This window comes from Lissotriton vulgaris, chromosome 9, assembly GCF_964263255.1.
Source record: "Lissotriton vulgaris chromosome 9, aLisVul1.2, whole genome shotgun sequence".
Lineage (NCBI taxonomy): Eukaryota > Metazoa > Chordata > Amphibia > Caudata > Salamandridae > Lissotriton > Lissotriton vulgaris.
The window spans coordinates 541,587,919-541,604,842 of record NC_141697.1 but is presented as its reverse complement, the minus strand read 5'-3'; the positions used below and the strand labels follow the sequence as shown (position 1 = coordinate 541,604,842).

General features: G+C 43.8%; 10 non-coding genes across 10 annotated transcripts; all 10 read left to right on the top strand.

Moving 5' to 3' along the window:
• Positions 1 to 1,143: 1,143 nt before the first annotated feature.
• On the top strand, positions 1,144 to 1,215 carry TRNAG-UCC (transfer RNA glycine (anticodon UCC)). Its single transcript has one exon. It is a non-coding gene; the product is annotated as a tRNA-Gly (tRNA).
• A 1,533-nt stretch (positions 1,216 to 2,748) lies between these two features.
• On the top strand, positions 2,749 to 2,820 carry TRNAG-CCC (transfer RNA glycine (anticodon CCC)). Its single transcript has one exon. It is a non-coding gene; the product is annotated as a tRNA-Gly (tRNA).
• Positions 2,821 to 4,343: 1,523 nt separating this feature from the next.
• Positions 4,344 to 4,415, top strand: TRNAG-UCC (transfer RNA glycine (anticodon UCC)). Its single transcript has one exon. It is a non-coding gene; the product is annotated as a tRNA-Gly (tRNA).
• A 1,533-nt stretch (positions 4,416 to 5,948) lies between these two features.
• TRNAG-CCC (transfer RNA glycine (anticodon CCC)) lies at positions 5,949 to 6,020 on the top strand. The gene has a single exon. It is a non-coding gene; the product is annotated as a tRNA-Gly (tRNA).
• A 1,522-nt stretch (positions 6,021 to 7,542) lies between these two features.
• Positions 7,543 to 7,614, top strand: TRNAG-UCC (transfer RNA glycine (anticodon UCC)). The gene has a single exon. It is a non-coding gene; the product is annotated as a tRNA-Gly (tRNA).
• A 1,533-nt stretch (positions 7,615 to 9,147) lies between these two features.
• On the top strand, positions 9,148 to 9,219 carry TRNAG-CCC (transfer RNA glycine (anticodon CCC)). Its single transcript has one exon. It is a non-coding gene; the product is annotated as a tRNA-Gly (tRNA).
• Positions 9,220 to 10,732: 1,513 nt separating this feature from the next.
• On the top strand, positions 10,733 to 10,804 carry TRNAG-UCC (transfer RNA glycine (anticodon UCC)). The gene has a single exon. It is a non-coding gene; the product is annotated as a tRNA-Gly (tRNA).
• Positions 10,805 to 12,337: 1,533 nt separating this feature from the next.
• On the top strand, positions 12,338 to 12,409 carry TRNAG-CCC (transfer RNA glycine (anticodon CCC)). The gene has a single exon. It is a non-coding gene; the product is annotated as a tRNA-Gly (tRNA).
• Positions 12,410 to 13,907: 1,498 nt separating this feature from the next.
• TRNAG-UCC (transfer RNA glycine (anticodon UCC)) lies at positions 13,908 to 13,979 on the top strand. Its single transcript has one exon. It is a non-coding gene; the product is annotated as a tRNA-Gly (tRNA).
• Positions 13,980 to 15,512: 1,533 nt separating this feature from the next.
• On the top strand, positions 15,513 to 15,584 carry TRNAG-CCC (transfer RNA glycine (anticodon CCC)). The gene has a single exon. It is a non-coding gene; the product is annotated as a tRNA-Gly (tRNA).
• The last annotated feature ends 1,340 nt before the right edge of the window (positions 15,585 to 16,924 follow it).

Below are 16,924 nucleotides of genomic sequence, written 5' to 3'. Positions count from 1 at the left end.
ATACTTGTGCTCTCACCTGAATGTAGCGCCACCTTGTAGCTGTCGAAGGAAACTGCTGCTCACAAAATGTTTTATCAGAAGGCAAGTTGAGAGGAATCCAAGAGTCAGATGTCCATGGAAAGAACCACTCACTGAAGCAGGAATGTTGGAGGCTTCATATTCGCATAGTTTCCTGTCCAACGTCCACAACGCTCCCAAACGCTCAAAAGCCTCACACCGGGCAAGCCCTCACCGGGTATATCTCTGGCTCCAAGGTAAAGCCAAATCCTGAGCATGCTAGTGCTAGGATCACAGAGCGAGAGAGAGATGGTTCAAGAGCTACTGTCTTGATAAAGGCCTGAAACGGCTAGTGCCTAAGAGTGTCTGACTTTCAGTTATGACTGATTGTGAGAGGGGAAGATGAAGTTTTTCTGCACCCAGCATGCCTTGGGATATACTTATGCAAATGAGGTGAGAGCCAGACCAATCCCATGCTACTCTGCCTAATGCTCCTTATCTGCATAAAAAGAACACTTTCACAACGGAGCAGAGTGGCGCAGCGGAAGCGTGCTGGGCCCATAACCCAGAGGTCGATGGATCGAAACCATCCTCTGCTAATTTTGCTTGATTTTACTTCCAAGGACCAAGCTGTCATTTCCACGCTACCAGCAAGGAAAAGCGCAAGCTTGTGCCAGCTATGTGAGAAAAGACTTCTCAACTATCTGTGTCTGCTGAAATACAAGAGAGGGATCGTCAAAGGCTCCACACTGTACTTTGAAAGTAAAGGCACACAATAATAAGCATGAATGACTGGTGGGACCTTCAAACACTTTTATGTGGAGGCTTTGAATTTCATTCTTCCCTTTTTTGTTCTGCTCTTATCTATCTCCTGGGCATTTCATGGAATGTTCTCTATTTCTCTTCCCTGCTTTGCTTCCCATGCTGCCTCTATGTGTTCATATCTATTATTTGTATTGCTGCTTTCCATTCTTCTCTTCTGCACAGCTTTGTCCTTGGTTTCAATCCCAGTTCCTTACCCTCTACAAAAACTTTCTATTGCTTTTCATGTTGGTATCTAAACCAAATGCACCATTGAAGCTGGTGCATGATAGTCATTGAACTCAGGGTCCTAATGTTTAGAACCGAGAGCGCAAAGTTCAGAGGGCGTTGGTGGTATAGTGGTGAGCATAGCTGCCTTCCAAGCAGTTGACCCGGGTTCGATTCCCGGCCAACGCAGTACAAATACTTATATATTCTGCAAGCAGGATATATTTTAAAGCAACATTTCACAAAATGGTAATATAATTAAGAGGTTAATCAGCCATTATATAAAAAATAAACAAATATGTAGGCAAGCATTTCGATCGCCCCTTCTGCTATATTCATTGTCCTAATATATGATAAGTTTCATAAAGCAGAGTCACCACTCACATGTAGTGGTAAAAAAATATGTTACAGTGGGCAGACAATGAAAGGGCTGAGGCCCAACCAGACATTTTAACTCCAGCATCTCTATGTTAAAAAGCATTTCCTAGGCAATATTTAGCCTCTGAAAAAAATATGCAAGATCCAGCAATAAATCTGGCAAAAGTCCCCAACATTTTGTGCATACTTGTGCCCTCACCTGAATGTAGCACCACCTTGTAGCCGTCGGAGGTAACTGCAGCTCACAAAATGTTTCATCAGAGGGCAAGTTTAGAGGAATCCAAAAGGCAGATGTCCATGGAAAGAGCCTCCGACTGCAGCAGGAAGTTTGGATGCTTCAAATTTGCATAGCTTCCAGTCCAACGTCCTCTCATGTACCGAACGCTCCCAAACGCTCTAAAGCCTTATACCGGCAAGCCCTCACCGGGTAGATCTCTGGCTCCCAGGAAAAGCCAAATACTGAGCATGCAAGCACTAGGATCACAGAGAGAGAGAGAGACAGAGAGCGTCGGAGAGCTGTTGTCTTGTTAAAGGCCTGAAACGGCTAGTGCCTAAGAGGGTCTGGACTTTCAGTTGTGACTGATTGTGAGAGGGGAAGATAAAGATTTTCTGCACCCAGCATGCCTTGCGATATACTTAGGCAAATGAGGTGAGAGCCCGACCAATCCCACGTCACTTCTCTGAATGCCTCCTCATCTGCATAAAGAGAACACTTTCACAAAGGAGCAGAGTGGCGCAGCGGAAGCGTGCTGGGCCCATAACCCAGAGGTCGATGGATCGAAACCATCCTCTGCTAATTTTGCTTGATTTTCCTTCCAAGGACCAAGCTGTCATTTCCACATAGCCAGAAAGGAAAAGTGCAAGCTTGTGCCAGCTATGTGAGAAAAGACTTCTCAACTATTCGTGTCTGTGTAATACAAGAGTGATCGTGAAAGGTACAACCCTGTACTTTGAAAGTAAAGACACACAATTATAACCATAAATGACTGACTGGTGGGAGCTTCACACAACTTTCTGGGCATGCTTTGAATTTCATTCTTCCCTTTTTGTTCTGCTCTTATCTATCTCCTGGGCATTTCATGGAATGTTCTCTTTCTCTTCCCTGCTTTGCTTCCCATGCTGCCTATATATGCTCATTTCTACTATTTGTACTGTTGCTTTTCATTTCTTCTCTTCTGCACAACTTTGTCCTTGGTTTCAATCCCCAGTTCCTTACCCTCTGCAAAAAACGTTCTACTGCTTCTCATGTTGGTATCTAAACCAAATGCACCATTGAAGCTGGTGCAAGATAGTCATTGATTTCTGCAACGTAATATTTAGAACCGAGAGCTAACACATCAGAGGGCGTTGGTGGTATAGTGGTGAGCATAGCTGCTTCCCAAGCAGTTGACCCGGGTTCGATTCCCGGCCAACGCACTGAAAATACTTATATATTCTGCAAGCAGGATATATTGTAATGCAACATGTCACAAAATGGAAATTTCACGAACAGATTAATCAGCCATATATAAAAAAGATAAACAAATACGTGGGCAAACATCTCAATCGCACCTTCTGCTACATACATTGTCCTAATATATGATAAGTTTCATAAAGCAGAGTCACAACACACTTGTGCTGGTAATAAATTTGTTACAGTGGGCAAACAATGGAAGGGCTGAGGCCCGACCAGACATTGTAACTCCAGCATCTCTATGTTAAAAAGCATTTCTAGGCAATATCTAGCCTCTGAAAAAATATGCAAGATCCACCGATAAATCTGGCAAAAGTCCCTAACATTTTGTGCATACTTGTGCTCTCACCTGAATGTAGCGCCACCTTGTAGCTGTCGAAGGAAACTGCTGCTCACAAAATGTTTTATCAGAAGGCAAGTTGAGAGGAATCCAAGAGTCAGATGTCCATGGAAAGAACCACTCACTGAAGCAGGAATGTTGGAGGCTTCATATTCGCATAGTTTCCTGTCCAACGTCCACTCACGTCCCGAACGCTCCCAAACGCTCAAAAGCCTCACACCGGGCAAGCCCTCACCGGGTATATCTCTGGCTCCAAGGTAAAGCCAAATCCTGAGCATGCTAGTGCTAGGATCACAGAGCGAGAGAGAGATGGTTCAAGAGCTACTGTCTTGATAAAGGCCTGAAACGGCTAGTGCCTAAGAGTGTCTGACTTTCAGTTATGACTGATTGTGAGAGGGGAATATGAAGTTTTTCTGCACCCAGCATGCCTTGGGATATACTTATGCAAATGAGGTGAGAGCCAGACCAATCCCATGCTACTCTGCCTAATGCTCCTTATCTGCATAAAAAGAACACTTTCACAACGGAGCAGAGTGGCGCAGCGGAAGCGTGCTGGGCCCATAACCCAGAGGTCGATGGATCGAAACCATCCTCTGCTAATTTTGCTTGATTTTACTTCCAAGGACCAAGCTGTCATTTCCACGCTACCAGCAAGGAAAAGCGCAAGCTTGTGCCAGCTATGTGAGAAAAGACTTCTCAACTATCTGTGTCTGCTGAAATACAAGAGAGGGATCGTCAAAAGCTCCACACTGTACTTTGAAAGTAAAGGCACACAATAATAAGCATGAATGACTGGTGGGACCTTCAAACACTTTTATGTGGAGGCTTTGAATTTCATTCTTCCCTTTTTTGTTCTGCTCTTATCTATCTCCTGGGCATTTCATGGAATGTTCTCTATTTCTCTTCCCTGCTTTGCTTCCCATGCTGCCTCTATGTGTTCATATCTATTATTTGTATTGCTGCTTTCCATTCTTCTCTTCTGCACAGCTTTGTCCTTAGTTTCAATCCCAGTTCCTTACCCTCTACAAAAACTATCTATTGCTTTTCATGTTGGTATCTAAACCAAATGCACCATTGAAGCTGGTGCATGATAGTCATTGAACTCAGGGTCCTAATGTTTAGAACCGAGAGCGCAAAGATCAGAGGGCGTTGGTGGTATAGTGGTGAGCATAGCTGCCTTCCACGCAGTTGACCCGGGTTCGATTCCCGGCCAACGCAGTACAAATACTTATATATTCTGCAAGCAGGATATATTTTAAAGCAACATTTCACAAAATGGTAATATAATTAAGAGGTTAATCAGCCATTATATAAAAAATAAACAAATATGTAGGCAAGCATTTCGATCGCCCCTTCTGCTATATTCATTGTCCTAATATATGATAAGTTTCATAAAGCAGAGTCACCACTCACATGTACTGGTAAAAAAATATGTTACAGTGGGCAGACAATGAAAGGGCTGAGGCCCGACCAGACATTTTAACTCCAGCATCTCTATGTTAAAAAGCATTTCCTAGGCAATATTTAGCCTCTGAAAAAAATATGCAAGGTCCAGCAATAAATCTGGCAAAAGTCCCCAACATTTTGTGCATACTTGTGCCCTCACCTGAATGTAGCACCACCTTGTAGCCGTCGGAGGTAACTGCAGCTCACAAAATGTTTCATCAGAGGGCAAGTTTAGAGGAATCCAAAAGGCAGATGTCCATGGAAAGAGCCTCCGACTGCAGCAGGAAGTTTGGATGCTTCAAATTTGCATAGCTTCCAGTCCAACGTCCTCTCATGTACCGAACGCTCCCAAACGCTCTAAAGCCTTATACCGGCAAGCCCTCACCGGGTAGATCTCTGGCTCCCAGGAAAAGCCAAATACTGAGCATGCAAGCACTAGGATCACAGAGAGAGAGAGAGACAGAGAGCGTCGGAGAGCTGTTGTCTTGTTAAAGGCCTGAAACGGCTAGTGCCTAAGAGGGTCTGGACTTTCAGTTGTGACTGATTGTGAGAGGGGAAGATAAAGATTTTCTGCACCCAGCATGCCTTGCGATATACTTAGGCAAATGAGGTGAGAGCCCGACCAATCCCACGTCACTTCTCTGAATGCCTCCTCATCTGCATAAAGAGAACACTTTCACAAAGGAGCAGAGTGGCGCAGCGGAAGCGTGCTGGGCCCATAACCCAGAGGTCGATGGATCGAAACCATCCTCTGCTAATTTTGCTTGATTTTCCTTCCAAGGACCAAGCTGTCATTTCCACATAGCCAGAAAGGAAAAGTGCAAGCTTGTGCCAGCTATGTGAGAAAAGACTTCTCAACTATTCGTGTCTGTGTAATACAAGAGTGATCGTGAAAGGTACAACCCTGTACTTTGAAAGTAAAGACACACAATTATAACCATAAATGACTGACTGGTGGGAGCTTCACACAACTTTCTGGGCATGCTTTGAATTTCATTCTTCCCTTTTTGTTCTGCTCTTATCTATCTCCTGGGCATTTCATGGAATGTTCTCTTTCTCTTCCCTGCTTTGCTTCCCATGCTGCCTATATATGCTCATTTCTACTATTTGTACTGTTGCTTTTCATTTCTTCTCTTCTGCACAACTTTGTCCTTGGTTTCAATCCCCAGTTCCTTACCCTCTGCAAAAAACGTTCTACTGCTTCTCATGTTGGTATCTAAACCAAATGCACCATTGAAGCTGGTGCAAGATAGTCATTGATTTCTGCAACGTAATATTTAGAACCGAGAGCTAACACATCAGAGGGCGTTGGTGGTATAGTGGTGAGCATAGCTGCTTCCCAAGCAGTTGACCCGGGTTCGATTCCCGGCCAACGCACTGAAAATACTTATATATTCTGCAAGCAGGATATATTGTAATGCAACATGTCACAAAATGGAAATTTCACGAACAGATTAATCAGCCATATATAAAAAAATAAACAAATACGTGGGCAAACATCTCAATCGCACCTTCTGCTACATACATTGTCCTAATATATGATAAGTTTCATAAAGCAGAGTCACAACACACATGTGCTGGTAATAAATTTGTTACAGTGGGCAAGCAATGGAAGGGCTGAGGCCCGACCAGACATTGTAACTCCAGCATCTCTATGTTAAAAAGCATTTCTAGGCAATATCTAGCCTCTGAAAAAATATGCAAGATCCACCGATAAATCTGGCAAAAGTCCCTAACATTTTGTGCATACTTGTGCTCTCACCTGAATGTAGCGCCACCTTGTAGCTGTCGAAGGAAACTGCTGCTCACAAAATGTTTTATCAGAAGGCAAGTTGAGAGGAATCCAAGAGTCAGATGTCCATGGAAAGAACCACTCACTGAAGCAGGAATGTTGGAGGCTTCATATTCGCATAGTTTCCTGTCCAACGTCCACTCACGTCCCGAACGCTCCCAAACGCTCAAAAGCCTCACACCGGGCAAGCCCTCACCGGGTATATCTCTGGCTCCAAGGTAAAGCCAAATCCTGAGCATGCTAGTGCTAGGATCACAGAGCGAGAGAGAGATGGTTCAAGAGCTACTGTCTTGATAAAGGCCTGAAACGGCTAGTGCCTAAGAGTGTCTGACTTTCAGTTATGACTGATTGTGAGAGGGGAAGATGAAGTTTTTCTGCACCCAGCATGCCTTGGGATATACTTATGCAAATGAGGTGAGAGCCAGACCAATCCCATGCTACTCTGCCTAATGCTCCTTATCTGCATAAAAAGAACACTTTCACAACGGAGCAGAGTGGCGCAGCGGAAGCGTGCTGGGCCCATAACCCAGAGGTCGATGGATCGAAACCATCCTCTGCTAATTTTGCTTGATTTTACTTCCAAGGACCAAGCTGTCATTTCCACGCTACCAGCAAGGAAAAGCGCAAGCTTGTGCCAGCTATGTGAGAAAAGACTTCTCAACTATCTGTGTCTGCTGAAATACAAGAGAGGGATCGTCAAAAGCTCCACACTGTACTTTGAAAGTAAAGGCACACAATAATAAGCATGAATGACTGGTGGGACCTTCAAACACTTTTATGTGGAGGCTTTGAATTTCATTCTTCCCTTTTTTGTTCTGCTCTTATCTATCTCCTGGGCATTTCATGGAATGTTCTCTATTTCTCTTCCCTGCTTTGCTTCCCATGCTGCCTCTATGTGTTCATATCTATTATTTGTATTGCTGCTTTCCATTCTTCTCTTCTGCACAGCTTTGTCCTTAGTTTCAATCCCAGTTCCTTACCCTCTACAAAAACTTTCTATTGCTTTTCATGTTGGTATCTAAACCAAATGCACCATTGAAGCTGGTGCATGATAGTCATTGAACTCAGGGTCCTAATGTTTAGAACCGAGAGCGCAAAGATCAGAGGGCGTTGGTGGTATAGTGGTGAGCATAGCTGCCTTCCAAGCAGTTGACCCGGGTTCGATTCCCGGCCAACGCAGTACAAATACTTATATATTCTGCAAGCAGGATATATTTTAAAGCAACATTTCACAAAATGGTAATATAATTAAGAGGTTAATCAGCCTTTATATAAAAAATAAACAAATATGTAGGCAAGCATTTCGATCGCCCCTTCTGCTATATTCATTGTCCTAATATATGATAAGTTTCATAAAGCAGAGTCACCACTCACATGTACTGGTAAAAAAATATGTTACAGTGGGCAGACAATGAAAGGGCTGAGGCCCGACCAGACATTTTAACTCCAGCATCTCTATGTTAAAAAGCATTTCCTAGGCAATATTTAGCCTCTGAAAAAAATATGCAAGGTCCAGCAATAAATCTGGCAAAAGTCCCCAACATTTTGTGCATACTTGTGCCCTCACCTGAATGTAGCACCACCTTGTAGCCGTCGGAGGTAACTGCAGCTCACAAAATGTTTCATCAGAGGGCAAGTTTAGAGGAATCCAAAAGGCAGATGTCCATGGAAAGAGCCTCCGACTGCAGCAGGAAGTTTGGATGCTTCAAATTTGCATAGCTTCCAGTCCAACGTCCTCTCATGTACCGAACGCTCCCAAACGCTCTAAAGCCTTATACCGGCAAGCCCTCACCGGGTAGATCTCTGGCTCCCAGGAAAAGCCAAATACTGAGCATGCAAGCACTAGGATCACAGAGAGAGAGAGAGACAGAGAGCGTCGGAGAGCTGTTGTCTTGTTAAAGGCCTGAAACGGCTAGTGCCTAAGAGGGTCTGGACTTTCAGTTGTGACTGATTGTGAGAGGGGAAGATAAAGATTTTCTGCACCCAGCATGCCTTGCGATATACTTAGGCAAATGAGGTGAGAGCCCGACCAATCCCACGTCACTTCTCTGAATGCCTCCTCATCTGCATAAAGAGAACACTTTCACAAAGGAGCAGAGTGGCGCAGCGGAAGCGTGCTGGGCCCATAACCCAGAGGTCGATGGATCGAAACCATCCTCTGCTAATTTTGCTTGATTTTCCTTCCAAGGACCAAGCTGTCATTTCCACATAGCCAGAAAGGAAAAGTGCAAGCTTGTGCCAGCTATGTGAGAAAAGACTTCTCAACTATTCGTGTCTGTGTAATACAAGAGTGATCGTGAAAGGTACAACCCTGTACTTTGAAAGTAAAGACACACAATTATAACCATAAATGACTGACTGGTGGGAGCTTCACACAACTTTCTGGGCATGCTTTGAATTTCATTCTTCCCTTTTTGTTCTGCTCTTATCTATCTCCTGGGCATTTCATGGAATGTTCTCTTTCTCTTCCCTGCTTTGCTTCCCATGCTGCCTATATATGCTCATTTCTACTATTTGTACTGTTGCTTTTCATTTCTTCTCTTCTGCACAACTTTGTCCTTGGTTTCAATCCCCAGTTCCTTACCCTCTGCAAAAAACGTTCTACTGCTTCTCATGTTGGTATCTAAACCAAATGCACCATTGAAGCTGGTGCAAGATAGTCATTGATTTCTGCAACGTAATATTTAGAACCGAGAGCTAACACATCAGAGGGCGTTGGTGGTATAGTGGTGAGCATAGCTGCTTCCCAAGCAGTTGACCCGGGTTCGATTCCCGGCCAACGCACTGAAAATACTTATATATTCTGCAAGCAGGATATATTGTAATGCAACATGTCACAAAATGGAAATTTCACGAACAGATTAATCAGCCATATATAAAAAAATAAACAAATACGTGGGCAAACATCTCAATCGCACCTTCTGCTACATACATTGTCCTAATATATGATAAGTTTCATAAAGCAGAGTCACAACACACATGTGCTGGTAATAAATTTGTTACAGTGGGCAAACAATGGAAGGGCTGAGGCCCGACCAGACATTGTAACTCCAGCATCTCTATGTTAAAAAGCATTTCTAGGCAATATCTAGCCTCTGAAAAAAATATGCAAGATCCACCGATAAATCTGGCAAAAGTCCCTAACATTTTGTGCATACTTGTGCTCTCACCTGAATGTAGCGCCACCTTGTAGCTGTCGAAGGAAACTGCTGCTCACAAAATGTTTTATCAGAAGGCAAGTTGAGAGGAATCCAAGAGTCAGATGTCCATGGAAAGAACCACTCACTGAAGCAGGAATGTTGGAGGCTTCATATTCGCATAGTTTCCTGTCCAACGTCCACAACGCTCCCAAACGCTCAAAAGCCTCACACCGGGCAAGCCCTCACCGGGTATATCTCTGGCTCCAAGGTAAAGCCAAATCCTGAGCATGCTAGTGCTAGGATCACAGAGCGAGAGAGAGATGGTTCAAGAGCTACTGTCTTGATAAAGGCCTGAAACGGCTAGTGCCTAAGAGTGTCTGACTTTCAGTTATGACTGATTGTGAGAGGGGAAGATGAAGTTTTTCTGCACCCAGCATGCCTTGGGATATACTTATGCAAATGAGGTGAGAGCCAGACCAATCCCATGCTACTCTGCCTAATGCTCCTTATCTGCATAAAAAGAACACTTTCACAACGGAGCAGAGTGGCGCAGCGGAAGCGTGCTGGGCCCATAACCCAGAGGTCGATGGATCGAAACCATCCTCTGCTAATTTTGCTTGATTTTACTTCCAAGGACCAAGCTGTCATTTCCACGCTACCAGCAAGGAAAAGCGCAAGCTTGTGCCAGCTATGTGAGAAAAGACTTCTCAACTATCTGTGTCTGCTGAAATACAAGAGAGGGATCGTCAAAGGCTCCACACTGTACTTTGAAAGTAAAGGCACACAATAATAAGCATGAATGACTGGTGGGACCTTCAAACACTTTTATGTGGAGGCTTTGAATTTCATTCTTCCCTTTTTTGTTCTGCTCTTATCTATCTCCTGGGCATTTCATGGAATGTTCTCTATTTCTCTTCCCTGCTTTGCTTCCCATGCTGCCTCTATGTGTTCATATCTATTATTTGTATTGCTGCTTTCCATTCTTCTCTTCTGCACAGCTTTGTCCTTGGTTTCAATCCCAGTTCCTTACCCTCTACAAAAACTTTCTATTGCTTTTCATGTTGGTATCTAAACCAAATGCACCATTGAAGCTGGTGCATGATAGTCATTGAACTCAGGGTCCTAATGTTTAGAACCGAGAGCACAAAGATCAGAGGGCGTTGGTGGTATAGTGGTGAGCATAGCTGCCTTCCAAGCAGTTGACCCGGGTTCGATTCCCGGCCAACGCAGTACAAATACTTATATATTCTGCAAGCAGGATATATTTTAAAGCAACATTTCACAAAATGGTAATATAATTAAGAGGTTAATCAGCCATTATATAAAAAATAAACAAATATGTAGGCAAGCATTTCGATCGCCCCTTCTGCTATATTCATTGTCCTAATATATGATAAGTTTCATAAAGCAGAGTCACCACTCACATGTAGTGGTAAAAAAATATGTTACAGTGGGCAGACAATGAAAGGGCTGAGGCCCAACCAGACATTTTAACTCCAGCATCTCTATGTTAAAAAGCATTTCCTAGGCAATATTTAGCCTCTGAAAAAAATATGCAAGATCCAGCAATAAATCTGGCAAAAGTCCCCAACATTTTGTGCATACTTGTGCCCTCACCTGAATGTAGCACCACCTTGTAGCCGTCGGAGGTAACTGCAGCTCACAAAATGTTTCATCAGAGGGCAAGTTTAGAGGAATCCAAAAGGCAGATGTCCATGGAAAGAGCCTCCGACTGCAGCAGGAAGTTTGGATGCTTCAAATTTGCATAGCTTCCAGTCCAACGTCCTCTCATGTACCGAACGCTCCCAAACGCTCTAAAGCCTTATACCGGCAAGCCCTCACCGGGTAGATCTCTGGCTCCCAGGAAAAGCCAAATACTGAGCATGCAAGCACTAGGATCACAGAGAGAGAGAGAGACAGAGAGCGTCGGAGAGCTGTTGTCTTGTTAAAGGCCTGAAACGGCTAGTGCCTAAGAGGGTCTGGACTTTCAGTTGTGACTGATTGTGAGAGGGGAAGATAAAGATTTTCTGCACCCAGCATGCCTTGCGATATACTTAGGCAAATGAGGTGAGAGCCCGACCAATCCCACGTCACTTCTCTGAATGCCTCCTCATCTGCATAAAGAGAACACTTTCACAAAGGAGCAGAGTGGCGCAGCGGAAGCGTGCTGGGCCCATAACCCAGAGGTCGATGGATCGAAACCATCCTCTGCTAATTTTGCTTGATTTTCCTTCCAAGGACCAAGCTGTCATTTCCACATAGCCAGAAAGGAAAAGTGCAAGCTTGTGCCAGCTATGTGAGAAAAGACTTCTCAACTATTCGTGTCTGTGTAATACAAGAGTGATCGTGAAAGGTACAACCCTGTACTTTGAAAGTAAAGACACACAATTATAACCATAAATGACTGACTGGTGGGAGCTTCACACAACTTTCTGGGCATGCTTTGAATTTCATTCTTCCCTTTTTGTTCTGCTCTTATCTATCTCCTGGGCATTTCATGGAATGTTCTCTTTCTCTTCCCTGCTTTGCTTCCCATGCTGCCTATATATGCTCATTTCTACTATTTGTACTGTTGCTTTTCATTTCTTCTCTTCTGCACAACTTTGTCCTTGGTTTCAATCCCCAGTTCCTTACCCTCTGCAAAAAACGTTCTACTGCTTCTCATGTTGGTATCTAAACCAAATGCACCATTGAAGCTGGTGCAAGATAGTCATTGATTTCTGCAACGTAATATTTAGAACCGAGAGCTAACACATCAGAGGGCGTTGGTGGTATAGTGGTGAGCATAGCTGCTTCCCAAGCAGTTGACCCGGGTTCGATTCCCGGCCAACGCACAGAAAATACTTATATATTCTGCAAGCAGGATATATTGTAATGCAACATGTCACAAAATGGAAATTTCACGAACAGATTAATCAGCCATATATAAAAAAATAAACAAATACGTGGGCAAACATCTCAATCGCACCTTCTGCTACATACATTGTCCTAATATATGATAAGTTTCATAAAGCAGAGTCACAACACACATGTGCTGGTAATAAATTTGTTACAGTGGGCAAACAATGGAAGGGCTGAGGCCCGACCAGACATTGTAACTCCAGCATCTCTATGTTAAAAAGCATTTCTAGGCAATATCTAGCCTCTGAAAAAAATATGCAAGATCCACCGATAAATCTGGCAAAAGTCCCTAACATTTTGTGCATACTTGTGCTCTCACCTGAATGTAGCGCCACCTTGTAGCTGTCGAAGGAAACTGCTGCTCACAAAATGTTTTATCAGAAGGCAAGTTGAGAGGAATCCAAGAGTCAGATGTCCATGGAAAGAACCACTCACTGAAGCAGGAATGTTGGAGGCTTCATATTCGCATAGTTTCCTGTCCAACGTCCACAACGCTCCCAAACGCTCAAAAGCCTCTCACCGGGTATATCTCTGGCTCCAAGGTAAAGCCAAATCCTGAGCATGCTAGTGCTAGGATCACAGAGCGAGAGAGAGATGGTTCAAGAGCTACTGTCTTGATAAAGGCCTGAAACGGCTAGTGCCTAAGAGTGTCTGACTTTCAGTTATGACTGATTGTGAGAGGGGAAGATGAAGTTTTTCTGCACCCAGCATGCCTTGGGATATACTTATGCAAATGAGGTGAGAGCCAGACCAATCCCATGCTACTCTGCCTAATGCTCCTTATCTGCATAAAAAGAACACTTTCACAACGGAGCAGAGTGGCGCAGCGGAAGCGTGCTGGGCCCATAACCCAGAGGTCGATGGATCGAAACCATCCTCTGCTAATTTTGCTTGATTTTACTTCCAAGGACCAAGCTGTCATTTCCACGCTACCAGCAAGGAAAAGCGCAAGCTTGTGCCAGCTATGTGAGAAAAGACTTCTCAACTATCTGTGTCTGCTGAAATACAAGAGAGGGATCGTCAAAGGCTCCACACTGTACTTTGAAAGTAAAGGCACACAATAATAAGCATGAATGACTGGTGGGACCTTCAAACACTTTTATGTGGAGGCTTTGAATTTCATTCTTCCCTTTTTTGTTCTGCTCTTATCTATCTCCTGGGCATTTCATGGAATGTTCTCTATTTCTCTTCCCTGCTTTGCTTCCCATGCTGCCTCTATGTGTTCATATCTATTATTTGTATTGCTGCTTTCCATTCTTCTCTTCTGCACAGCTTTGTCCTTGGTTTCAATCCCAGTTCCTTACCCTCTACAAAAACTTTCTATTGCTTTTCATGTTGGTATCTAAACCAAATGCACCATTGAAGCTGGTGCATGATAGTCATTGAACTCAGGGTCCTAATGTTTAGAACCGAGAGCGCAAAGATCAGAGGGCGTTGGTGGTATAGTGGTGAGCATAGCTGCCTTCCAAGCAGTTGACCCGGGTTCGATTCCCGGCCAACGCAGTACAAATACTTATATATTCTGCAAGCAGGATATATTTTAAAGCAACATTTCACAAAATGGTAATATAATTAAGAGGTTAATCAGCCATTATATAAAAAATAAACAAATATGTAGGCAAGCATTTCGATCGCCCCTTCTGCTATATTCATTGTCCTAATATATGATAAGTTTCATAAAGCAGAGTCACCACTCACATGTAGTGGTAAAAAAATATGTTACAGTGGGCAGACAATGAAAGGGCTGAGGCCCAACCAGACATTTTAACTCCAGCATCTCTATGTTAAAAAGCATTTCCTAGGCAATATTTAGCCTCTGAAAAAAATATGCAAGATCCAGCAATAAATCTGGCAAAAGTCCCCAACATTTTGTGCATACTTGTGCCCTCACCTGAATGTAGCACCACCTTGTAGCCGTCGGAGGTAACTGCAGCTCACAAAATGTTTCATCAGAGGGCAAGTTTAGAGGAATCCAAAAGGCAGATGTCCATGGAAAGAGCCTCCGACTGCAGCAGGAAGTTTGGATGCTTCAAATTTGCATAGCTTCCAGTCCAACGTCCTCTCATGTACCGAACGCTCCCAAACGCTCTAAAGCCTTATACCGGCAAGCCCTCACCGGGTAGATCTCTGGCTCCCAGGAAAAGCCAAATACTGAGCATGCAAGCACTAGGATCACAGAGAGAGAGAGAGACAGAGAGCGTCGGAGAGCTGTTGTCTTGTTAAAGGCCTGAAACGGCTAGTGCCTAAGAGGGTCTGGACTTTCAGTTGTGACTGATTGTGAGAGGGGAAGATAAAGATTTTCTGCACCCAGCATGCCTTGCGATATACTTAGGCAAATGAGGTGAGAGCCCGACCAATCCCACGTCACTTCTCTGAATGCCTCCTCATCTGCATAAAGAGAACACTTTCACAAAGGAGCAGAGTGGCGCAGCGGAAGCGTGCTGGGCCCATAACCCAGAGGTCGATGGATCGAAACCATCCTCTGCTAATTTTGCTTGATTTTCCTTCCAAGGACCAAGCTGTCATTTCCACATAGCCAGAAAGGAAAAGTGCAAGCTTGTGCCAGCTATGTGAGAAAAGACTTCTCAACTATTCGTGTCTGTGTAATACAAGAGTGATCGTGAAAGGTACAACCCTGTACTTTGAAAGTAAAGACACACAATTATAACCATAAATGACTGACTGGTGGGAGCTTCACACAACTTTCTGGGCATGCTTTGAATTTCATTCTTCCCTTTTTGTTCTGCTCTTATCTATCTCCTGGGCATTTCATGGAATGTTCTCTTTCTCTTCCCTGCTTTGCTTCCCATGCTGCCTATATATGCTCATTTCTACTATTTGTACTGTTGCTTTTCATTTCTTCTCTTCTGCACAACTTTGTCCTTGGTTTCAATCCCCAGTTCCTTACCCTCTGCAAAAAACGTTCTACTGCTTCTCATGTTGGTATCTAAACCAAATGCACCATTGAAGCTGGTGCAAGATAGTCATTGATTTCTGCAACGTAATATTTAGAACCGAGAGCTAACACATCAGAGGGCGTTGGTGGTATAGTGGTGAGCATAGCTGCTTCCCAAGCAGTTGACCCGGGTTCGATTCCCGGCCAACGCACTGAAAATACTTATATATTCTGCAAGCAGGATATATTGTAATGCAACATGTCACAAAATGGAAATTTCACGAACAGATTAATCAGCCATATATAAAAAAATAAACAAATACGTGGGCAAACATCTCAATCGCACCTTCTGCTACATACATTGTCCTAATATATGATAAGTTTCATAAAGCAGAGTCACAACACACTTGTGCTGGTAATAAATTTGTTACAGTGGGCAAACAATGGAAGGGCTGAGGCCCGACCAGACATTGTAACTCCAGCATCTCTATGTTAAAAAGCATTTCTAGGCAATATCTAGCCTCTGAAAAAATATGCAAGATCCACCGATAAATCTGGCAAAAGTCCCTAACATTTTGTGCATACTTGTGCTCTCACCTGAATGTAGCGCCACCTTGTAGCTGTCGAAGGAAACTGCTGCTCACAAAATGTTTTATCAGAAGGCAAGTTGAGAGGAATCCAAGAGTCAGATGTCCATGGAAAGAACCACTCACTGAAGCAGGAATGTTGGAGGCTTCATATTCGCATAGTTTCCTGTCCAACGTCCACTCACGTCCCGAACGCTCCCAAACGCTCAAAAGCCTCACACCGGGCAAGCCCTCACCGGGTATATCTCTGGCTCCAAGGTAAAGCCAAATCCTGAGCATGCTAGTGCTAGGATCACAGAGCGAGAGAGAGATGGTTCAAGAGCTACTGTCTTGATAAAGGCCTGAAACGGCTAGTGCCTAAGAGTGTCTGACTTTCAGTTATGACTGATTGTGAGAGGGGAATATGAAGTTTTTCTGCACCCAGCATGCCTTGGGATATACTTATGCAAATGAGGTGAGAGCCAGACCAATCCCATGCTACTCTGCCTAATGCTCCTTATCTGCATAAAAAGAACACTTTCACAACGGAGCAGAGTGGCGCAGCGGAAGCGTGCTGGGCCCATAACCCAGAGGTCGATGGATCGAAACCATCCTCTGCTAATTTTGCTTGATTTTACTTCCAAGGACCAAGCTGTCATTTCCACGCTACCAGCAAGGAAAAGCGCAAGCTTGTGCCAGCTATGTGAGAAAAGACTTCTCAACTATCTGTGTCTGCTGAAATACAAGAGAGGGATCGTCAAAAGCTCCACACTGTACTTTGAAAGTAAAGGCACACAATAATAAGCATGAATGACTGGTGGGACCTTCAAACACTTTTATGTGGAGGCTTTGAATTTCATTCTTCCCTTTTTTGTTCTGCTCTTATCTATCTCCTGGGCATTTCATGGAATGTTCTCTATTTCTCTTCCCTGCTTTGCTTCCCATGCTGCCTCTATGTGTTCATATCTATTATTTGTATTGCTGCT